Source organism: Rhinatrema bivittatum, chromosome 9 (genome assembly GCF_901001135.1).
Source record: "Rhinatrema bivittatum chromosome 9, aRhiBiv1.1, whole genome shotgun sequence".
In the NCBI taxonomy this organism is placed as follows: domain Eukaryota; kingdom Metazoa; phylum Chordata; class Amphibia; order Gymnophiona; family Rhinatrematidae; genus Rhinatrema; species Rhinatrema bivittatum.
This window is the reverse complement of record NC_042623.1, coordinates 92,230,697-92,256,710: the sequence shown is the minus strand read 5'-3', so window position 1 is coordinate 92,256,710 and position 26,014 is coordinate 92,230,697.

Genomic DNA, 26,014 nt, shown 5'->3' with positions numbered 1-26,014 from the left:
GTCGACCGCAGTGACGCCCCGACTCCTCCTCTTCCGGGGCCGACTCCACCCCGACTCCGCCCCCATCCTGGTATCGTGTGCGAGCGGCTTGGAAAATGAGGCCCTAAGTGTTTAAATTTTGATTATTTAGCATACTATTTAGTTTGCTATGTTAATTATGTTATGAAATAATGTATTTACTTCTTTCTTCTTTGGAAATGCAAATAATTTTAAATGATTAATTGCTAACTACTGTAAACTGATTTGATATGCTTGCATGAAAAGTCGGTATATAAAAATTATTAAATAAAATAATAAATAATACCTGCCTCTTTTGGAATCCACAATGTGTTCCATGTTTCCCTCTGAAAGCCTTTAATCCTTTCCAGGAGGCTCCCAGAATCTCAAGACGTTTCCTTTGAAGAGGACATTACCTATCAGGTAAAAGAGGTTCTGAATGTCAGATGACATGGCAAGAGATGGGAATATCTTATATCCTGAAAGAGATAGGGCTGGAGGGGAACACGTGGAAACCTACCTCCATTATAATGGACAAGTGCCTCCTGAGAGAATTCCATGACTCACATCCCAAGAAAACTAAACCCGTTGGGGGGGGGGGGGTTAGAGGAGGGAGTACTGTCGTGATTGGCAGTCTGTGGGTCTGTCCTGTGGACTGCCACTCTTACCTACAGTCCCAGACCTAAAGCAATGCTTCCCGACACCTGAGGAGGTCCTCATTCCAGGGCACTTCAGCTCGTTGGGTACCACACGGCTACCCCTGCTGATGCCAACAGCCCCAGAAGATGTAGGTAGTAGGCCTCACACACAGCCTTCCTCCAATGGTGCTCCTCAGGCCTTCCATAGGCATGTGCATGCCCGACTGAGCTCTCTTTAAAGGGCCTGCGGCGGGAAAAGCCAGAGGGAACCCGATAATTACATTACACGACAGGGACTACTTAAGGCCACTTCTCCTGCTTCTCCTTGCTGTGGCAATAGGTCGACTCCATTGGAGAAGTGCTTTGCCTTTGCATTCCTGGTTCCTTATCCTTGTTTCCTGGTTCCTGATTCTGCTATGTGATGTTCCTGAGATTCTGTGTCCAAGTTCCCGGTCCTTGTGTGTCTGGTTTGTCTTCTGAGTTCTTATCTTCATGGTCAGTCTTCCCTTCATCTGTCTTTAGCCTCTCGTCTTGCTTCTGTGGTCCCTCATCCTCCTCTTTGTTCCTTGTCTCATTGGATTGGACTTCTGGCATTGATCTTGGATTGGACTTCTAGCTTTGACTTTGGATTGGACTTCTGGCTTGACCTCAGACTGGACCTTGACGTTGCTTGACTTCCACCTGCCTCTGACCATTGCTTGCTCACTGTTACTGATTGAACTCTGCCTGTTTTGACCACAGCCTGATCCTGATTCTCTTTGCCTGCTGTCTGATCTGACTGCTGCTAGTCAAGATTCTACCTTCTCCTGCTGTTCTGGCACACACCATCTTCTGCTGTCTCATTGGCGGGAAGATGTTTCTTCATTATTCATACTATACAATAATGTTAAGCTAATTTCTTGAATTATTTGTTCATTGTTATTGTTCATTGTTGCAGTTAGTGAGGGGGGTGGGGTACCCAAGCAAGTGGGCATTTTGTTAATGATTGGACATGTGTTTGTTGAGCACTCATGGTTGGTAGTGCCAAATTGTGTTGGGCATCATAATGCCCAGTAAAGGGCTCCCTTTGCCTAGCATTGCAGCAGGGGGTCAGGTCACCCATTATGGCTGCCTTGCTCTCTCTGTGGTGAGCAGCAGAAACTGGGGTATCTTCATTATATTGACAGGTGTTCAGCTCTGGTATAATAGGATAGTAGTTTGGTCATGTTTGAAATCAGTAATAAAATTGACTGTGGCCTTTACACCCAAAATCTGGTTGATGTAGTCTCATAAATTTGCTGCCCAAGTCTGTATATGGGGAGCGAGACAGCTGCCAACGCATGTATTGCCCCTGCCAGGGCTAGCTCCCTACTGATGGTGCTGTTAATAAAAGTAATATGGAAAAATGCCTTTCTAAACCCATGTTGGAGTATTACAGGTGGCTGAGGTAACTACTGGCCACATGCTCACCTTTTTCCTCCTTACACTGGCTATCTTTCCCAGGAGGGACCATTTTGCCTTCACAAGGCTGCCAGCTTCCAGCTGCAAATCCCTTCATCACTGTGCCCACACTTATATCTTAGAAAGACTCATCTTCCAATTGAGTTATGCTTGCCAGAACACAGGTTTCCCCAGGATGATGGCCTGAGTGCAGGAGATCGCTCCAGGACCCCCGCTGGACCACCAGGGACTTTTGGCAAGTCGTGGGGGGGGGGGGGGGGGGGTCAGGAGGCTGGGTCCCAATTCTGGATTTTCAGCCTAGGCTGGGGCCCAAGCACAGTCCCGATGACATAACCTGATCTGGAAGCTGGGTCCCAATGCCAGGGCCTCAATGCCGTACATCAAAATGGTGTCATCCACTGGGGTGAATACGCCAGAGTTAATTAACTCTGGCATGATCCCAGCAGATGCTCATCATTTGGCATTGAAGAGCTGAAGAATGAAGATGAGGAACCGCGGAACTCCCAGGCCTGCACACTGAGACCTGGGCCTGATCCTGGGCTGAGGCCCAAGGGTCAGGACCTGGCGTATGGGTCAGATTGCAGCATTGGGCCTGGGTCAGGGCCGAGGCCCTGGCATGAGGCCCTGGCCTCCGGGTTTGGATCACGGTGTTGAGCCTGGGCTTGGGCTCCAGCCAAGGCTGAGGCCCTGGCATCGGGCCTCCGTGTCATGTCGCATCTAGGTCCAAACTGAGGCCCCAGCATCAGGATCCTGCCTTCGGATTGGGTCGAGCTTGAGCCTCGGTCCGAGCCCTGGCCTAGGCTGAGGCCCTGGTATCAGGACCTGGTCTCATGGCCGGGCCACAGCATCGGGCCTGTATTCGGGCTTTGGCCTATGCGAAGGCATTGGTCTTGAGTAGGCCAAGTTCGTGGTGACCTCCTGTGGCCTATGCAAATCCAGGGCTTCAACCTAGTTGCTGTCGGTGGATCCCCAGCAGACTGGGTAAGTGGGGGTCAGGGGGATCTTGGCCCTGGCATTTTTCTGGGGGAAGGGTGGGAGGGAGGCCTAGCTTTTATTTTTTGGCGATTTTGGATTTTTTTTTTTAATTACTTGATTTGTTTTTTTTACATGAATTAAACGAATCAAGCAATCCACGAACCAAAATTCGTGGGAAATACACCTCCCAAAAACAAACCGAATAACAAAAACAATTTTTTTCCCTGCACATCACTATTCACCATCACTGCTCTAGAGTATACATGTTTAGGTCTATAAGTTCATCCCCTTATGCTTTAGAATAATGACCACTGACCATTTTAGTAGCCACCCTCTGGACTAACTTAAGTCTGTTTATATCCTTTGAAAGATGGGGTCTCCAAAACCATACACAGTATTCCAAGTAAGGTCTTATCAGGGATCTACATATACAGGGGCAATATCACCTCACTTTTTCTGCTTTTAGGATCACTTTATTCACCTGCTTTTAGTATCACTTTATTCACCTCTTTGGCCACCTTACAGATACAATTAGCTCCAAATCTCATTTACCCAGTCTTTCTTCAGTTCACTTAGACCCTCTAGCACTTCACTCTGAGTACACACCCAAAAGCTGTGCAAACAACAGACCAGTCATTTCACTTACTACTCCGACGCAACTAACTTATGGCTGACGCAACTAACTTATGGCTGAATAAAACAGCATGTATAGCTGATAAACTATGTCCTAAAAAAATAAAGAAATTAAACCCACTCAGTCAAAAAAATCCATGGTTTACACATAATTTAAAACATGAAAAGAAAACATTAAAAAAATTAAAATTAATCTGGAGACGCAACAAAAATCCGCAAACATTAGGCAATTTTAGAGCAGCCCTTAGCCACTATAAAAAAAGTATAGACAAAGCAAAAAAAGATTATTTTAAAAGTAGGTGGAGCAATATTATCACAATCCAAAAATATTATTCTCTATAGTCAAAAATTTAATTAAAGATAATACTCAAACTATCAAAGAGTTATATGAAAATAGAACAAATGAGGTAGCTCAGTTTTTCAAAAATAAAATTGCTTATTAATAAATTCTCTTCCGCCGAATTCTAATCAAGATGTAAAGATGACACCAAAATTTTAGATCTTACCTGGTCCGCATTTGAAATTACTTCTGCATTAGAAATTGAAACTTTAATCAAGAAATTAAATATTGCTAAACACCCCCTTGACCAAATTCCAATCACTACTCTAAAAACAGTAGCACATACCATCGCAAGACCCATTGCAGCATTAATTAATCTATCTTTGACAGAAGGTACCTATCCCGATGTATTAAAAAATGCCCTTATTAAACCTATATTAAAAAATCCTAAGCTTGATGCTGCACAAGTGGTCAGTTACCGACCAATATCTAATCTTCCGTTTATATCAAAACTGATAGAAAAAGTAGTACAACGACAACTAGACAATTACCTAGAATCAAATAATATCTTATTCCCGAATTAGTTTGGTTTTAGGAAAAATTTGAATACTGAATCCCTTTTAATTTCTCTATCAGACACAATTTTAAGGGGTTTTGATTCTGGCCAAAACTATTTTTTAGTGCTATTGGATTTATTGGCTGCCTTTGATACGGTGGATCACCATATTTTAACTACTCGTCTTAAAGAAATTGGAATACAAAACTTGGTTTTAAATTGGTTTACATCTTTTTTAAATAATCGAAGGTTTCAAGAAAAAATAAAAATGCATTTTCTAATTTCTCATTAGAAACTGGTGTTCCACAGGGCCCCACCCTCTCCGTGACGCTGTTTAATGTCTATCTTTTACCTATCAGCCATTTTTTATCAGGTTTAGGACTTAACTTCTATATATACTCAGACGATGTTCAGTTTCTTGTACCCATCAATGGCTCAATTGATCAATCTCTGAAAACTGTATCCATGTACCTCAATATGATCAATCAATTACTTGTACCATTAAAACTGATCTTAAATACTAACAAAACGGAGATACTTTTATTAGAACACAAACTTATGGGAAGAGACATTCAGCCTATTTGCTTTAAAAATAATTCAAAGATACAACCGTGTACATTTGTCAGAGACCTTGGGATAACAATAGACTCAGAACTAGGAATGAAAAAGCATATCGCATTAAAAATAAGAGAAGGATATTTTAAACTTCTCACCCTTAGAAAGCTTAAACCTCTTTTAGCACCAATGGAATTCAGAACTGTATTATAATCTTTGATATTATCAAATATAGACTACTGCAACGCATTACTGCTTGGCCTCCCTAACAGTACTATTAGGCCTTTACAAGTCCTACAGAATGCGGCAGCACGTGTATTGACCGGAACAAAAAAGTGTGAGCACATTACCCCTGTATTGATTTCCTTACATTGGTTACCTATAACTTTCCATGTACAATACAAGGTAGCATGCATTTTACATAAGATAATACATGGTAATAATACAGAATGGCTCAATTACTCCATACATTTACATGTCCCACAAAGAGACCTTGGATCCAGTAATAAGGGTCTCCTATCTGTTCCCACAATTAAATCTGCTAGACTCAGTGAGGTTCGAGACAGAACAATTTCCATTGCAGGCCCTAAGCTATGGAACACATTACCAGCTAACTTAAGATTGCAGACAAATATTAAGAAATTTAAAACAGACTTAAAGACGTGGCTTTTTAAATGTGCATATACTGAAGTATGACAGACAAATCAGCAAGTTCTATATTGTATTTTAGCTTACTGATTTTATTATTTTATGATTTTACATTTAGATTTTATGTTAAGGATGTAATATTGTTTTACTGTTTTAGAATAATTTATTGTTACCAAACTTCCTATGGTATTAATTTGTTATTAATTGTATTTATAATACTATTGCGCTCTGATCTTAATTGTACACCGTTGTGATGGTTCTATAACTGATGTAACGGTATAGAAAACCCAAATAAACTATAAACTATAAACTTACAAGAGTCAATTAGCAGGTGTAAAATTGTACAAACAAGTTTGCTATTGTATATATCTCTTAAAAATAGCAACTACCATATCTACTTCTGAACCCTGTCCTGGAACGCCCCAGACCACCCCTTTTTCCCCTGGTATAATATATTTGTTTGAAAATGAAAGGACACGCACACTCTGAAGGGTTATAAGATAACATATACACATGTACATGCTATTTAAGTGCATATATGTGATTTTTACATGGAGAACCCCTTTGAAAATTCATTCCTCTATGCTCAATCAAGCTATGAAATGTGTTGGCAAAGGATGTGGTCAAGGCAACTAGTAAAGCAAGGTTTAAAAGACATTTGGACACGTTCATGGAGGAACTATCCAAAAATAAATATTAGTCAGGTAGATTTTGGAAAGCCTTCACTTATCCCTAGGAGTGAGTAATAAGAAAAAGATCTACTTTTTGGGACCTGCCAGGTATTTATTACCTGAACTGCAACTGTTGGTGTCGGTCTTGATGGACCTTGGACTGATCCAGCATGGCATACCTTATGTTCTTAGGTATGTACATTTTTAAATCAAATTTACTGCCTCCTCCAAATGGGAACAGTAACTTTCAAATCAGAATGCGAGCACACATTGCCCCACGCTCAGAGACATGGCCATTTTATAACATACGTGCATATGTTATAAAATAGCTTGGCCACGGAGCCAAGATGGCCACCACATGAGACATGCCAAAGGAGCTCTCAGCATTTCTGAATTCCTTTTCCTGGTAAAGTTGGATTCCTCACAAAATGTCTCACACAAAGCGTAAAGCTAAGTTAAAGAATAATTTATCTGATGAAGATGAAGGAATCCTACAAACAAAGATTGAGAGTTTCTTCAAGGTAACCCTGAAAACGCTGGAAGTGAGGGCCACTGTGGGAGAGAGCCAGGAACTTGGCTCTCTCTCTATGGCCGAGATGATCTTGCTGAGTCCGGGGACCCCTGGTCAAGGTCAGGTGCGGGTTGAATTGGAGGAAGCATCGCAATCTCTGAGAGTGAGGAGGAGAGAGATGCTGACGCTAGAGCCTGACGGAGGAGGTGGAAAGGGTGCAAGAGAGGAAGACCGAGGAGCTCCGGTTAGATGAATTACCTAGACTCCCAGACCCCCAGTGACGGAACCGGCATGGGACATTGAGGAGAGTTTCGCACTACAAGAACAGGTAATATTAATGCCTAGAACAGTATTTTCATTGCAAAAATCACTAGTTGTAACATTGGACTCGTTATGGAATGCTTAGTTTCTATAGAGTTGGCTATATCAACTTTGACAAGCATTTTTGGAGACTAATAAAAGGGGATTAAATACCGAAAAAGCTGTGAATTTACGAGAGAAAGTTGAAAAACTGTAAGAAAAATTATCAAGGATGGAAAATGTTCAAATCAATTTAATTAAATCAGCAAGTTTTGCAGAGAAAAAATTTGAGAACATTGAAAACTGTCTCCGTTATTTAAATTTGTGGGTTGTTAATTTCCCTTTGATTAAGAAAATGCCCCCTGTTGAAATATTCAAAGAATATATGAAGGAATGTATTTAAATTCCTAAGGAATTACTGAAGCTTTCTTTGTATCTAGGAAATATTTGCCTTTAAATGGAGTAGAAGCATAGGAACAACGATCGATGAATATTTCTGAAATGATAGAGATGTCTTTGCAGACAGAAATTCAAATGAGGGGTAGCTTACTAGTTTCATTTGCGTTCGAGCAGGACAGGAATCGTGTCCTTAAATTCTTCTTTAGAAATAGAACAGCCCAATATTATGGGCAACAAGTATGGATCTATCCGGACATAGTTTGTCCTACACAGGAGTGCAGGAAAAAGTTCTTTCAAATGAGATCTGAAGTGACAACCCGTGGGGCTAGTTTGGTACTAAGGTACCCATGCAAATGTTTATTAAAATTCCAAGAGGAGAAATATATTTTCCTTGAACCAGAACAATTGAGGAGTTTTCTAGATGGGAAAGGTTGAAGTGCGAAACTAGTTAAAGGAGGGGGATGGCATCTCATGTGATGGTTTATTCCTTAAATTGAGTGGGAATGACGAGCTCCTTTATTTTATTTTGTATTTACATTTTGGCTCCCAATATTTCCTTTTGTAACTAGACATTTGGTTCAAATGTTGAATTTATGTTTAAAATGCTGCTTTTGTTGATAATGATATGTGAAATCTCCATTCTTGTGGTATATGACTGTAATATATCTGAAATGGCAAAATAAAAAATTAAAAAAAATAGCTTGGCCACATGCATGTGATCAAATTTTAAGTGGGTGCATGCAAATGCCATTTGTACCACTTAAAGCAGGGGATTTTAAAAGGGGCATGGTCTGACGTTATTCCCAGTTTTACCAGTTTGTCCCCAGTTCACCCAGTTAAGAGATAGATCTTCCAAACCCCCCTAATTTAATAGCCTTCACTCCCCCCAGTTAGCCCCAACCCTTAAAACCTTGCAGATTTGCCTATTTTTCTTTATTTTTTAACTTAAACATCTTCCATACCAGAAGTAGAGTTACGTGGGAGGGAGCCTCAGTGCGTACCAGTTTGCTTATGTATTTATGTGCCCATCTCAGATCTATGCCCAGAAATGCCGATGCCCTGCTGAGACCACACCCATTCCCTGCTGTTTTGAAAAATTTGATGTATGTGCTCTGGCAGCTTTTAAAATATGATCAGCGTGCGTGAGCCTGACTTATTTCACGCAACACGCATCCCCTAATTAATGCATGCATCTGGCTTTTAATATTCACCTTTAAATATATCTATGGGAATGTCTTTTTTTAAACCTTGCTAATATTATGCATGCTATGGAATTCTACATGTACTTTTAGCTGGGGAGAGGAGGATAACATTTAGACAGGTTATATTTATTCCCTGGCAAATTATTCTTTATCCATATTCTACTGTTTCAGGGTTTAATAGTCAACTTCAAGTTGGTTACAATACCAGGGGAAGTATTAGTTCAGATCTATTGAAAGAGCTTTCAAATTGCTATTAGAATATATCTGAACTAATACTTCTCCTGGTATTGTAACTAACTTGAAGTTGACTATTAAATCTTGAAAAAGTAGAATGCATTTTTTTTCTTTTACATTTACATGTACTTGCTGTATTTTCAAAGCTCTTTTACCTTCAAGCAGAATTACTGCATATTGAATGAAAAACACTTTGTGTGGAACAAAATTTTTTGCAGTTGATGTCAAATAATAAATCAACCAAAGAAATGGCATGAACTTTAAAAGTTATATGGACCGTGCTCTACAGATGCATAGTTTAATAATATTATACTGCAACTTTAACAAGGGCTACATTTGTCTTTCAGTCCACATGACAGTGAAAGCTTAATATGAAAAAACTTTTGTCTAGCACAACTGATTTAAAGATGTTTTGCTCCATGCATGTGAACTCAGCAGGTGATTCTTGCCTAACTTTGATGTCAAACAGCACAAAACTTCAGTGACTAGTAGCTTCAGAAATGCAATAGACATAGCTGAGTCTTCATATGAAGCTCATGCTTGAACTACATCAGAAGAACTGACATCTATTATGGTGAGCAAAGACAAGTGTTTGAAAAGAGATTCAAACAGAAGTGTCAGAATTTACAGTGCATAGTTTTATATAAGTTGATTTTAACCAAGCATATCCTTATGAACTCTGCAGGATAGCAAAGAAATTTCAAAAGGCAGAGAAATTGTTGTCATCTAAGGGCATGGAATGTTTTAATAGCTTAAGGAAGAACATTTCTAAAAGGTTATATGGTGATCCATTTGCTTTGACTGAGTAATAAGGAGAAGTCATTGTGATTGTGGGGTTTATAACCCCTAGAAAATGGAAATGAAAACATCAGTAATATTTGAAATCCTTCCTATAACTGGCTGTCATGCCTACATTAGTTTGAGAATTTTTAATGAAATTACCATGTTACAATACGAAACTATTGAATGTGTTACAGAGCACCTAATATTGTATTTGACACATTGTAGATTTTATAGTTTGGTAGAATATATGTATATTCAGGAGCTACGATGAAAATTTCAAAGGAGAACCATAACTGTGACACAATAATTATACTTTAAACAGATGGTAAGTGTTATTATCAACTGGTTTCTTCCTTTGGAATCACTGTTTTTGCTGTCCTCACAACTTGCATTCCATTTGCATTTCATAGCACTGGGAAAAAGTAAAACTCTTTGCAAGAGCATAACTAGTTGAAAACTATTCTACTGCCTTACAAAAAGCAGTGTTTTGAAACTGTCACCAAGGAGTCTAGAGTAAAACCAATCTAATTGATTTTTTCCTGGAATGTTCCTTCTTCCCTTTTGACAAGTGCTGGAGAAAGCAAGCCAGCTTGGCTGAGGCACGGAAACTCAGCACTTGTCCGATAATTTTGAGCTTGTAATCAACTGGTAGTGGTGTGATTGGAGCTCTTCACCTAAGATTAGTAGAATTAATACGCCGCATGCCAACCACTTAATCAATCATTCTACTCTAATTTTTAGAATGTTTGAAACAAACTTCCTTTACATTATTAACTGTAAAAAAAAATAATCTAGTTTTTAAAATCAAGTTGTTGATAAAACTACATTTCTGCAATACGCCATACCGAGAAAAGGATTTAATTTCACTTCTGTTTATTACAAATGTAATGATTTAGTTTTAAAAAAAAATGGACCTCATATGCTGACCTTTTAGAAACTATGTCAGGATATTCTGACTTCTTCAAAGATTGCTGAAATGTCCAAGACTGAAATGATGTTGCATTTTGAAATCTTGTAACAATAAGACTGTTTTCTTTATCAGGAAATATTTAAGAGGATACTTTCCAAAAGCCATGACCCTAGGTAAATTGCCTGTCTGAATACTGCCAAACTTAAAAATGCCTGCAGAGATCAATCAGAGGATAATTTTTCTAAGTCATTTTTGTGCATAAAACAGAGCTTTGGAAATAGTCTTTTACAAAATTGTTGGCCCTCTATGTGGATAAATTTAGGTATGTAATGCCTATATGAAAATATGTTTACCCACAGTGGGGACAGGAATTCCTAGGGGCAGGATTGGGTAGAGGTGTACACTTACACAAATAATTTTGATGGGTAAGATGTAGATAGTCCTGCGGGCATGTTTAGAGTCTGGGAAAAAAATAGCAAATGTAGATTACATTTTCACATCTACAAATGTTATTTTCAAAGGAAAAAGAACCTGCAAAAAAAAAAAAAAAGTTCAAATCTTTGATAGTGTGGTTTTCCTAGGACAGTTTTCAAAGGGAAAGTTTGCTTATACTTTCTCTTTGACAATTGGTGCAAAGCCTGAGGATAAAGGTTCATGCAGATTTTCCAACTATATGGGCAGAGATGAAGATAGCGAAATTTACTCCTTACATGCTTAAGGGGGTCATTTATCCAAGTGCTATATGGCGTTTTTACATGTGTTAAGGTGTTTTTTGCATGCAAAAAACACCTTAACGCATGCGAAAATGTCATTAATGTATGTGAAAGCACCATAACATTTGGTGCAATGAGAAAAAGGGGAGGATATTGTGGCCTTATAGTTTTGTATAGCTTTAATGTGAATTTTAACTATACATTTTTCATTTCTATAAGGCTGTGCAATAGGGCTTTATTGCAAGCTGAGAAAGAGAGAGAGAAGCCATAATGAGCTCATGCTAGATAGGTATTTATATCTCTATGGGAGGCCCACCTAGTAACCCGAGGTGAGGTTTAGGTATTTTTGTAGGGGTTAGGGGCCACTTGACATTCAAAGTGAGACATACGAACAGAACAGTTATCTCTTGTGAAGATTTCATGACTTTTGGAGTGAGAAAACTCACCCAAAGATGAGATTTGTGCAATGTTCTCTCAACCTAGCTTGAAGGGCTCTCTACCTGGGTAACATCAAGCTAGGTTGAGAGAAATTTGCACACCCAAATCTCATCTTTGGGTGTGGCTTACAAATCTCATCACTCCAAAGGTCATCACATCTTCACAAGAGAGCACTGTTCTGTTTGTACGTCTCACTTTGAATGTCAAAGTGGCCCCTAACCCCTACAAAAATACCTAAACCTCACCTCGAGTTACTAGGTGGGTCTCCCATAGAGATATAAATATCTATCTAGGGTAAGGGTACTATAGGTAGGTTCTCTTCTCTCTCCCTCCCAGTGGTTACATGAATTCTGGTACTTATCACAATCTGCACTAAGATAGTGCTTTGCAATAGGTATTAACACAAATTGTGATAAACTGCCTATTACCTTAAAGCACACCCATTTTCCTATCACATGTGATCTTTAGTGCATTTTGATAAATCCAGGCCTAAGTTTGCTTTAAAAATTACTTCAGATTAACTACCTTCACACCTACAAATTTGTGCAGATGGCTATTTTGGTGAAACATTTACACATACATTTGAAATTCCTAAAGTATGTACTTCAGTACAAAGCTCTCTCCAACCCTGCACCCAGAAATGATTCTTCTCTTTGTGGTATACAGTAACTATGTGGGACAATATTCAGTGCATTTATTCCGCTAAGTTCAGCACTTAGTCAGACAGATGCAAGGGTTTCAAATTTCCCATGCTCTGGACATCTCAGAGTTATCTGACCAGATAGTTATCCTGCTAAAATGTAGCTGGGTAATCTGGAGGCATTCTGGTGATATGCCAGGGATGGCACTATTTTTTCTGGATAAACACCAATATTTGGCATTATCTGGCTAATATGCAGGGTCATTCTTCAAATTGCAATGGGCTGTTATCACAATTTTAAAATTTAAATGAGAGAAAGGGGAGGGGTTTGTGTAGGGTTTAAAAATTTAGGGCCCAGTAGTGCTGCGGGTGATAACATTTTACACATTATCTCTGGTAGTACCACTGGAAATACATACACCTTTCCTATTGGCGGTATGGGAGTGAAAGTGTTCAGCGCACCTGCAACCATGGCGGGTGAAAATGCACTGCTGCGATGCGGCCACCTACTCAATATCATCTCCTGCCCCTTTTCTTCCCATGGTTCATCACTGAATGATGAATCCAGGGGATAGCCAGCTAAGTTTAGGACTGCCTGAAAGCAGACCTAAAGTTTGCCCGATAAAACTTATCTTGCTAACTTTCCGATAGCGTAGTATATTCAGCAGTATTTACGTGTTTGCTGCATATCTGGTATAAGTTAGCCAGATGCATTATAACTGAATATTGATCCCTATGTGCATGTACTTGGATTAAAGATCAACAATTTTGTAAAAGGCCATTTCCATGAGTAAAGCACTGTTTTAGCTATGGAAATGACTTTGAAAATTACCCTTTATTTTTTTCCATTTAATCTTTATTGAATTATTTAAAATTTATACAACAAGGCACAATACAAGCATAGTGTATAGCATCATCCAATTTACAAGGAATAATAAAGACTATACCTAATACAACTTCTCAGTCTTTAGCCAACATTAATAAGGGACCCTATAATCCAAATGTAAACATTCAAAAATAATAACAAGAAAGAGAAAAGGCACTAATTCTACATTTATGTTACAATTCTACATAGATCAGGCTAAAATATCCAGAGCTACTCTGCCAGCCTCCTTATCTTCCAATAAAGCATCAAGATGAAAAGGATCAGAGAAAACAAAATTATTTTTCTGAAAAGAAATCAAGCACTTACATGGAAATGTAAGGAGAAATGTAGCCTAATAGCTAATACTCTCTGCTTTATCATAAGAAATTGTTTCCTGCGTGACTGAGTCATAAATCTGGGAATATTTGAATTGCATGTAGAAAATTACCCTCTAATATATTGCTTTAAGTTTCAGTTCTCTGCTTTGCAGGCATAGCTCTTCATTTTCAACTTGATTTATCCAAACTTGAGCTCTAGAAAAGTTTCTGGTAGAAAGTATTTTGTCAACTTCTGGGAACAAAATATTCCCATTGGGGGTAATTTTGACAAGCATTTACAAGCGTAAAACATGATTTTTTTTTTGTGCATAAATGGGCTTTTATGAAATTATCCTAGGGTTTGCACATGTAAAACTATACTTGGCAGTGATTTTGCACATAGTTTTACAAATACTGAAAAAATCCAGAAGTGTTTTCTGGGGCGGAGTTGGGGGTGGGAGAATCATTTAAGCACATCCTTAAGCTGAGGTACATGCAGGTCCATTAACTTTCAAAGTGGACTTAAGTGCACAGGTTCACTTTGAAAACTAGGGCTGAAGTGAGCGTGTACTTTGTGTGCACTCACTTCAGCCCTATGTAAATTTTTATAAAATTGCCATCGTTATGTTAAAGTAACATGACATTAGAGATCAAGTATATTGGAAAAGTGAAATAATTACCTTATGCGCTTATTTGATTTCCCCTTTTTGTCTAGCCTAATATATTGGGTGGTAAATATTTTATAGAGCTCCTATCTGCCAAGGAATGCAGGTACTTTTAAGCCCTCATTAAAAAGAAAACTATTTTTAAACACTAGGAAGTTCCACATTCAAAAGTATTTAGATGGCTAACTCAGAAGTTAGCCGGCTAAAGCCCTAATTTTAAAAGCCTGGTGTGCGTTAAAACCAGGGGTTACACACGTGGCTTGGCACTTTCTAGAATGGGCTCGACGCACGCAAGGCCAGGCCATGCACATAGCACTCAGTATGCGCCAAAGAGCTAGGCTAGTTAAAAGGAACTGGCCAGGAGCGTGGTCTGGGCAGGGAGGGATGGAGCAGGGGCTGGTCGGGACGGAGCAGGGGCTGGTCGGGACAGCGGCCATTAGGCCCTGTCCCAGGGAAGCATGTGCTGGCAGCTTGCTAGTGTGTAACTTACTTGTGCTCCGAAGGAGAAGTTAAGTTAAAAACAAAAAAAAACCCCACAAGTTAGGGTTAGTTTAGGAGTCGGGGAGGAGAGGAGAAATGGGAGGAAGGGTAGATAGGGGTAAAGGAAAGTTCCTTCCCAGTCCATTCCTTAATTGGAGTGGACTGGGAGGGAACTGGGCAAAGGCCCAATCGAGTTGCCGCAGGTAATTTAAAAAAATTCCCTCCCACTCTTGGAATTGACCATCTGCCTGCATATGCGTGCACAGATATTAAAATCCGGCGAGTATGTGCGCATGGGAATCCTATTTTAAAACATGCGCACGCCAATGCATGCATGTTATAAAATAGTCATGTCCATGTGCACGTGCCGGGAACTGTGCACACATGGACGCACACGTGTTTTTGTTTTTTTTTTAATCTACTCCTAAATGAATATTTAGGCACATATCTGGCTAAAATTCTAGCTGGCTAATGAGTTGGGGTAGCTAGAATTTAGTTGGATAAGTTAGGGGCATTCCGGGGCATAAGTGGGAAGAGTTAAGTTAGCCAGCTAAGTTAACCGGTTAACTCTGATATTCAGTTAGGTTGATGACTTAGCCTACCAAGTCTGGTCGGGCCAAAAAGCTGTCCTAAAGTTAGCCAGTTATATTTAGCTGGCTAACTAAGATAGCCGGCCATATTAGACAGTGCAACTGCACTTTTGAATGTACCTCCAAAGTTAGCCGGATACGTTTATACAGCTAACTGTGCTATCCAGACTGTTTGAATATGGACCTCTAGGTATCCACATGCATTGTGCTTGAATAACATGTTGTTAAGTGGCCAATAGTATATGCATACCTTTATACTTTTCAAAATCATAGTGTAAATTAGGCACATGAGTAGCATGCTACAATGCATGTACTTTTCTAGAAATTAAACATATACGGGGTCCATATTCAATAGAACATTTAGTGGACAAGTTATCTGGCTACAGGATGCCGGATAACAACATATCTGGCTATGATTTAGCTGGCTACGAGACTCAATATGCATCAACCTGGTGCAGCAGGAAAGGATCCTGTAGCAAGGACCTGCTCTCCAGGTGATGTATTGTCCTTTTGCACCAAGGATGTGTCTCCAAGGCCAATTCCCAGGAGGGAAGGGTTAGGTCAGCCGTCATAGTTGGTGATTCGAAAATTAGGAATGTAGATAGCTGGGTGGCTGGTGGGCGTGAGGATCGCCTGGTAATATGCCTACCTGGTGCGAAGGTGGCAGACCTCAGGCATCATCTAGATAGGATTTTAGACAGTGCTGGGGAGGAGCCGGATGTCATGGTACATATTGGCACCAACAACATTGGAACATGTGGGAGGGAGACTCTGGAAGCCAAATTTAAGCTCTTAGGTAGAAAGCTTAAATCCAGAACCTCAGGGTAGCATTCTCTGAAATGCTCCCTGTTTCACGCACAGGTCCCCAGAGGCAGGCAGAGCTCCGGAGTCAATGCGTGGAAGAGACGATGGTGCAAGGCAGAGGGATTCAGTTTTGTAAGGAACTGGGGAACCTTTTGGGGAAAGGGGAGTCTCTTCCTAAGGGATGGACTCCACCTTAACCAGGATGTTACCAGTCTGCTGGCGCTAACCTTTATAAAGGAGATAAAGCAGCTTTTAAACTAGAACAAAGGGGAAAGCCGACAGTCGCTCAGCAGCGCATGGTTCAGAGGGAGGTATCTTCAAAGGATACTAATGATGCATTAGAATTAGGGCATCCCAACAGTGAGGTTCCAATAATAAGAAATGTAGTCCAAGTTTCTGTAACTAAAAACTCACCTGAGCTAAAAAAATTCGAACATATCCCTATCAATTAAAAAGCAGAATGAAAATACAAACAAAAAACAAACTTTGAAAAGTTTGTATGCTAATGCCAGAAATCTAAGAAGTAAGATGGGAGAATTAGAATGTATTAGGGGTGTGAATCGTGTGATCGATCGTCTTAACGATCGATTTTGGCTGGGGGGGAGTGAAATCTGATCGTCGTGGGTTTTTTTTTTTTTTTTTTAAATCGTTAAAAATCGTAAATCGGGAGAGGGCGGGAAAACCGGCACACCAAAAAAACCCTAAAACCCACCCCGAACCTTTAAAACAAATCCCCCACCCTCCCGAACCCCCCCAAAATGTTTTAAATTACCTGGGGTCCAGTGGGGGGGTCCCAACGCGATGTCTAGCTCTCTGGCTGCATTGAGAAATGGGGCCACCGGCGCCATTTCTCAACGCAGCCATGGCCAGAGAGCTGGAGAACGCGTCGGGACCCCCCCACTGGACCCAGGTAATTTAAAACATTTTGGGGGGGGATTTGGGAGGTGGAGGATTTGTTTTAAAGGTTCGGGGTGGATTTTAGGGTTTTTTTGGTGTGCCGGTTTTCCCGCGCCCTATTTAACGATACAATACAAATGCCCCTGACGATAAATCGGGAGCATTTGTATTGTATCGTGCACTCTAACAATTTTGGACGATTTTAAAATTATCTGACGATAATTTTAATCGTTCAAAAACGATTCACATCCCTAGAATGTATAGCAGTGAATTATTGGCATTTCAGAGACAGGGTGGAAGGAGGACAACCAATGGGACAGTACTATACCAGGGTACAAATTATATCACAATGACAGAGAGGAAAACCGGGAGGTGGTGTAGCGCTTTAAGTCCAGGATGACATAGAGTCCAACAGGATAATTATCCTGCATGAGACTAAATGCAAAATTGAATATTTATGGGTAGAAATCCCCTCTGTGTTGGGGAAGCCTATAGTGATAGGAGTATGCTACCGTCCACCTGGTCAAGATGATGAGACAGACAGTGAAATGCTAAGAAAAATTAGGGAAGCTAACTAAATTGGTAGTGCGCTAATAATGGGAGATTTCAATTACTGTACATTCGTGGAACCCACACAAAATAATCACAGTTAATCTCAACACACAACGAGCACAATTCTCACTACAAGACGTTGTGAAATTCCAATTTTTCCTTATTCAATGTGCAATATATAGATGTACATGACTTAGTATATGTTACTTTATAAGAAGGACCATCATAACACCTGTGGGCATACCAGCAATTTTCGCTTTGAGTTTTGCCACATCAGGTCACTTTTAATCATAGGTCCAAGTCCTTTATTATTCAAATTTCTAATGTATTTATTGCTTTTTGCTTTTTTATACTTTTTAGTTTTTAAGTAAAAATAGTTTGTGGAATGATACCTTCCTTGTGCATTATTCAGAGGCTTACCGCACTTCATACGACCAATTCATTCAGAAAACAATTATTTTCAAAGTCCAGTCCGACGCGCGTTTCGCATTGCTGCTTCAGGGACTGTAACAAGTCAAGTTGCTTCTGTATTAGTCACTGACAGGTAGATTCATCACTTCCACATAACTTATTAGATTCTTTCTACAAAGGACAAATACCAACGTAATTTAGCATGTTCACAGCACATTAATTTAAATCTATATTTGGCACATACCTACTTCCCTGGGTGAGCAAAAAGAAAACCACAGACTCACCAAACCCTGCCGCCTTTTCCTCTTGTCAGCGTCTAAGCAAGGTTACTGCGAGAGTCTCGCTGATTATATTTATTTATTTTTATTTATTTACTTTTATATACCGGTGTTCGATTTTACATATCACATCGGTTTACATTTAAACAAAATTTGCAGGAACTTATGCGTTACCTTTGTCAAATACATTAAACATTTAAATATGGGGATTGTTAACAAGGGATATAAAAGAACATGGGGAATGGCTAATACTACGGGATGCATGAAGGGATGCACAAAGAGGAATGCCCCTTTGTTGCGCCCTTCAGCGCGAGACGCCTGGTGTTCTGGCGCCGTTTAACGTCCGTCACAGTCCTCAGTGACATCAGAGGGGGCGGGTCTCCCAATCAAGGATCACACACCGCTCCTCCCCTCTCAGTTCCAGATGGATTCTTTCACCTTTTTTTCTTTCTTTCTGTCTTTCTCATCACAGTTAGTTCAGGGAGCCCGCTGGTGATGGTGTGTGGCATCCCTGTGCGCAGGCACCCGGTGTTCTGGCGCCGTTTAACGTCCGTCACAGTCCTCAGTGACATCAGAGGGGGCGGGTCTCCCAATCAAGGATCACACACCGCTCCTCCCCTCTCAGTTCCAGATGGATTCTTTCACCTTTTTTTCTTTCTTTCTGTCTTTCTCATCACAGTTAGTTCAGGGAGCCCGCTGGTGATGGTGTGTGGCATCCCTGTGCGCAGGCACCCGGTGTTCTGGCGCCGTTTAATGTCCGTCTCAGTCCTCAGTGACATCAGAGGCGGCGGGTCTCCCAATCGAGGATCACACACCGCCCCTCCCCTCTCAGTTCCAGATGGATTCTTTCACCTTTTTTTCTTTCTTTCTGTCTTTCTCATCACTGTTAGTTCAGGGAGCCCGCTGGTGATGGTGTGTGGCATCCCTGTGCACTGGCACCCCGGTGTTCTGGCGCCGTTTAATTTATATGTCATCGATCATGTTGCAGCTGTGTGTTTAATTAGACTAAGTAGACGGTGTTCATATGAAGTGAACCCATTCGATTTCCTTGTTGAGGCCATGAGGGGGTCACTGTTTTTAATTGAAAGATCCAACATTGTTCACTTTGACGAAGGCGTTTAATCCTGTCACCCCATCTCCAATGTGCCGGTATGACCTCTAAAACTGTCCATTTAATTTCAGAGAAAATATGTTGGCATTCTACAAAATGAGTGACCAGCGGTTCCTCAGTTCTTCCTGTCTTTAAGCAGCATTTATGTTCCGTTAGTCGGGTGCGGATGGGATGCTTTGTCATGCCCACGTAAGTCAGTGGTCATGGGCAGAATATTGCATAGATTACAAAGGAAGTTCGGCAGGTAGCCTGAGGTAATGACAATGTGCGACCTGATGATATGTATATCGTGGTCTGTGATGACTTCAGAGCACAAAAATCAGTTAGTACAATTGCTGGTGATGATAGGAGATGCCAATGACTCGCGTAAGCTAGAGTGAACCACTTGATCCTTGATGTTCCTGCCTCTCGAGTAAGCTATACGTACAGGCTCCTTAAACAATGGATGAAGATCCTGGAGAATTGACCAATGTCTTCTAATAGCTTTACTGATAGAGGGAGATGCCAGCGAGTGCCTCATAACCAGTGTCTGTGGGTTTGAATCCTCCAAATTTTTTGGAAGAAAGATAATCTCTGTTGGAATAGAGTGCTTGTCGATATGCTTTCTTTTCGCATGATACTGGATATCCGCATTGTAAAAAGCGTGTTGCAAGTTGTTCTGCCTGTTGTTTAAATTCCGCATCATCAGTGCATAGGCGTCGAATACGCATAAATTGCCCTACTGGAAGGTTGAATTTGAAAGTCTTTGGGTGGAAACTATCAAAACGCAACAAATTATTGCAATCATTCTGCTTACGGAAGAGAGTGGTGACAATTGTATTTTCACATCTAGTGATAAGGATATCCAGGTATGAAACTTGCTGGTAGTCGTAATTGATTGTGAATTTGAGACATGAGTTGAGATTGTTCAACCAGGCGCGGGTTTCATCACTATATCCTGTCTGTCTCATAGATGATAAAGCGCTTGAGATTCTTATCGGGTTAAGTTGAAGAAGCAACTTAACCTTCGTCAAAAGCGAACAACGTTGGCTCTTTCAATTAAAAACAGTGACCCCTCTTGGCCTCAACAAGGAAATCGAATGGGTTCACTTCATGTGAACACTGTCTACTTAGTCTAATTAAACACACAGCTGCAACATGATGGATGACATATAATCAGCGAGACTCTCGCGGTAACCTTGCTTAGACGCCGACAAGAGGAAAAGGCGGCAGGGTTTGGTGAGTCCGTGGTTTTCTTTTTGCTCACCCAGGGAAGTAGGTATGTGCCAAATATAGATTTAAATTAATGTGCTGTGAACATGCTAAATTATGTTGGTATTTGTCCTTTGTAGAAAGAATCTAATAAGTTATGTGGAAGTGATGAATCTACCTGTCAGTGACTAATACAGAAGCAACTTGACTTGTTACAGTCCCTGAAGCAGCAATGCGAAACGCGCGTCGGACTGGACTTTGAAAATAATTGTTTTCTGAATGAATTGGTCGTATGAAGTGCGGTAAGCCTCTGAATAACGCACAAGGAAAGTATCATTCCACAAACTATTTTTACTTAAAAACTAAAAAGTATAAAAAAGCAAAAAGCAATAAATACATTAGAAATTTGAATAATAAAGGACTTGGACCTATGATTAAAAGTGACCTGGTGTGGCAAAACTCAAAGCAAAAATTGCTGGTATGCCCGCAGGTGTTATGATGGTCCTTCGTCTAAAGTAACATATACTAAGTTGTGTACATCTATATATTGCACATTGAATAAGGAAAAATTGGAATTTCACAACGTCTTGTAGTGAGATTTCAATTACTCCAATATTGACTGGGTAAATGTTAGAGATGTGAATCGTGTGCTAGATCGTCTTAATGATCAGATTCGGCTGGGGGAGGGGGGGGAATCTGATCGTTAAGATATGTGAATTGGAATCGTTTCCAATTCCAATTCACATCACTAAGGAGGCCTGCGCCGCTAAAAAAAAACAAAAAACACCCGACCCTTTAAATCGACCTCCCCCCCGACCCCCCCCCAAAAACTTTTAAAATTACCTGGTGGTCCAGGAGGGCCTCGGGGGGCCTCAGGGAGAGATCCAGGGGGGCCTCGGGGAGAAGAGAGATCCAGGGGGGCCTCGGGGAGAGATTTCCCGGCATCAGCTGTTCTAAAAAAAAAAAAAAATGGCGCCGATGCCCCTTTGCCCTTACCATGTGACAGGGTATCTGTGCCATTGGCTGGCCCCTGTCACATGGTAGGAGCACTGGCTGGCCGGCACCATCTTTAAAGATGGTGCCGGCCACTTTACTCATCAGCCCCTGGCCGGCGCCATCTTTAAAGATGGCGCCAGCCAGCCAGTGCGCCTACCATGTGACAGGGGCCGGCCAATGGCACGGATACCCTGTCACATGGTAAGGGCAAAGGGGCATCGGCGCCATTTTTTTTTTTTTTTAGAACAGCTGATGCCGAGAAATCTCTCCCTGAGGCCCCCCTGGATCTCTCTTGTCATAGAGTGGGTCAGACAGGTTGGCAAGGAGACCAGAATGCCAATGTATCAGAGCAAAGCATTTTTCTAATTCAGTCAATCACTGCTCTCAGTGCTCTGTGATGCTGTTCCTGCTGTATTTCTACCTTAAGCAAGCATAGCACGCAGTGCACTTTCTTCTTGGATTCTGGTTGAGAAGGTTGTTGCTCTATGAGCTCTCTCTGAGTATCTCAAATCTTTATTCAATTGTTATTGCTACTTTGCTAGTTTGCTACAATTAATTTTCCATTGCTGAAAAAGATATTTGTTCTTTTTTGCTGCTGTGCCTGCCAGGCAGCCAGGATTTTTTTTACTGCACTTTTTTTTTATTGAACTCAGACTATCTCTCCCACTGAGACAAGCTGCCAGCAGTGATATTACCCCCCCTGGGGTAGGTTGTAGGCAGGGTTTGGGTGGTGTGGGTGGGAGATAGTGTGAGAGTTCCAATGGCTGTCTGGGAGTTTGTATTTTCAAACAACAAGCAGCATAACTGTATGAATTGGGCTTGCTCAGGCATCCAGTGTTTTATCTGGAGTTTCACACAGAGCAGATAGTGTGTGGGTTGCAGTGGCTGTCTGGGAGTTGGTATTTTCAAACAACAAGCAGCATCACTGTAGGAATTGGGCTTGCTCAGGCTTCCAGTGTTTTATCTTGAGTTTCATTTTTTGTGCACACAGAGCAGTCTCAGTTGTAGTGTACAGCAAGCCACTGCACTGTGAGTCTGTCTATGTGTGTAGTTTTCCACACTCACATATATTGGTACAATGGTGCTCTTTTAATCCAAATCCCGAGTAGGCATCTGGAGTTTTAATTTTTTTTTTCTGCACAAAGAGTAGTCTCAGTTGTAGTGTACAGCAAGGCACTGCACTGTGTGTCTGCATAGTTTTCCATACTCACATATATTGGTACAGAGGTATTCAGTCACCAATAAAGAAATAATCATTTTAATTGAAATCCCTAGTAGGCAGTGACATTAAATCCATGATGTCAGGGAAAGGTAGACGTGGTCGAGTGATTGGCATTGGCAGAGGAGGCACTTCAAAAGGCAGTGCCAGTCCCCCATTAAAGTTAAAAAGAGAGCTGTTCCAATCTAAAATCTCTGGAGGGGCAGGCAGTTCCATCCAGAAAAAACTTAAATTTAAACATGATGCACTGCCACCACCTTTTTATGACCCTGTTGTTTTGGATGTGAGGGAAGGGGAGGCTGAGCCATCCAAGACAAAAGAGAGAGACCCAAATGCAGTAGTGCCACAGCAGACTGTTAGCACTGTTGATATAGTGCAGGTAGAGTTTGGATCTGATTCTGATGAAGAATCATCTTGTATAGGATTCTCTTAATCAGAAATGGAAGACTTAATAGCTGAAGAAGGTTTAAGAGGATTAGTTAGTTCCGTCTTAACCTCCACTTCAGTGTTGGAGGGGAGACACGAAAATGATGATGAGGAGGAAGAGGAAGAGCAGTCAGTGCAGGCACAGAGTGTGACTGATGCCCCTCGCATTGCTTCTCAGGGTGCACCCACTACTTCAACTCCAGTGCAAGCATCCACCCCAAAGGCTATAGAGAAGGGATCAGAAAAGAAATCTGTGATCTGGAGCCATTTTAAAGTGACGGAGGACCCGCGTTTTGCTCAGTGTAATTACTGTGCCAGGGATATTAGCTGAGGCAAGCAAGTGGGACATCTAACTAATTTTGGCATGATGCATCATATGACATAGCAACACCCAACAGTACTGACATTTGGGGATGGTGGCAGTACCAGTCAGGGGACCCCTTTTTCTAGGCAGCATAAAGTAGTTGAAAAGGAGCAGAGTCATCCCATGCCCTCATCCCCTTCTAGCTGTCAGGTGGCAGGCTAGCAGCCCCTTGCCATGCATCAGAAGCGACAACCCACCATGGAGGAAATGGGGTGGTGTTCGGTAACGCTATCCCGGGGAAGGAGGCAGGCAGCCTCAAAAGTTGTAACCAGGAATATTGGGGAAATGATTGCCCTTGATGACCAGCCCTTGCAGGTAGTGGAGAATGTGGGTTTCAAGTGTTTGCTGCAGGTCTTAGCTCCAAATTACAAAGTCCCCTCTAGAACCACATTTAGCAGAAAGGTCATCCCCAGCCTGTACAACTAATGTTGCAGTTGCATCCAAGCGCTGCTAGCTAAGGCAGAGGAGAGTGTGCATTTCACCTGCAATATCTGGACTGCCATGAATGCTTCACACTCTTACCTTTACCTCAGCTCTGCCAGCCTGTCTTGCCCCTATCAAAATCACAGGGACTAGACTACCTCTGCTCTGCCAGCCTGTCTTGCAACTATCAACACCACAGCCACCTGACTACCTCCACTCTGCCAGACTGTCTTGCCCCTATCAAAACCACAGGGACTAGACTACCTCTGCTCTGCCAGACTTTCTTGCACCTATCAACCCCACAGCGACCTGACTACCTCAGCTCTGCCAGCCTGTCTTGCCCCATGAACCCCACAGTGACCTGACTACCTCAGCTCTGCCAGCCTGTCTTGTCCCTATCAAAACCACAGGGACTAGACTACCTCCACTCTGCCAGCCTGTCTTGCATCTATCAACCCCACAGTGACCTGACTACCTCCGCTCTGCCAGCCTGTCTTGCCCCTATCAACTCCACAGCGACCTGACTACCTCAACTCTGCCAGCCTGTCTTGCACCTATCAACCCCACAGCGACCTGACTACCTCAACTCTGCCAACCTGTCTTGCTTCAATCAAAACCACAGGACTAGACTACCTCTGCTCTGCAACCTGTCTTGCCCATATCAACACCACAGGGACTAGACTACCTCTGCTCTGCCAGCCTGTCTTGCCCCTATCAATACCACGGTGACCTGACTACCACAGCTCTGTCAGTCTGTCTTGCTCCTATCAAAACCACAGGGACTAGACTACCTCCGCTCTGCCAGCCTGTCTTGCTTCAATCAAAACCACAGGACTAGACTACCTCTGCTCTGCAACCTGTCTTGCCCATATCAACACCACAGGGACTAGACTACCTCTGCTCTGCCAGCCTGTCTTGCCCCTATCAACACCACAGTGACCTGACAACCTCAGCTCTGCCAGCCTGTCTTGCCCCTATCAACTTTCTGCCACTCTGCCTTGCTGCCATACACCAGATGACTCTACTCCTTGTAGTGTTCTTGCTACTATCATGGTTCCTCAATGTGTTGATGCTAGTCTTTCTTTGCTACTTGTCCCTTTATCGGCACCTTGTGATTTTTTCTGACACCCTTTCTGCTTGCTATGTTCCCCCTTTATTGTGCTGTAGGATGTTGATGCCGCTTGTCTTGCCACTTTGCCTGTCATGCTGCCTTCAAGGTTTCATGCAACTGTTATCCGTGCTCTCTATTGAAGCTGTGGTGTGTTTTTGACACTCTCACTGCTGCTTTGCACCTCTGTTAAAGCAGTCTTGCCACTCCTGGTACCCCTTTGCCCCTTTACAGTGCCTTAGGCTATTCATGTCATTTTGGTGCCACTTTGCCACAGTCTAAATACTAGGGATGTGAATCGTTTTTTGACGATTTAAAATATCGTCCGATATATTTTAAATCGTCAAAAATCGTTAGGGCCATGATACAATACCAATTCCCCCGATTTATCGTCAAAAAATCGTAAATCGGGGGAAGGGGGAGGGCAGGAAAACCGGCACACTAAAACACCCTAAAACCCACCCCCGACCCTTTAAATTAAATCCCCCACCCTCCCGAACCCCCCCCCCCAAATGCCTTAACTTACCTGGGGGTCCAGCGGCACACTAAAACACGGCACACTAAAACCCCCTAAAACCCACCCGACCCTTTAAATTAAATCCCCCCTCCCGAACCCCCCCCCCAAATGCCTTAAATTACCTGGGGGTCCGTAGCGGCGATCCATAGCTTAAATTACCTCCATAGCGGCGGTCCGTAGCTAAATCGGGGGAAGGGGGAGAGCAGGAAAACCGGCACACTAAATCGTGTAGTCTTCAGCCGGCGCCATTTTGCAAAATGGTTCCTGACCCCCGCTG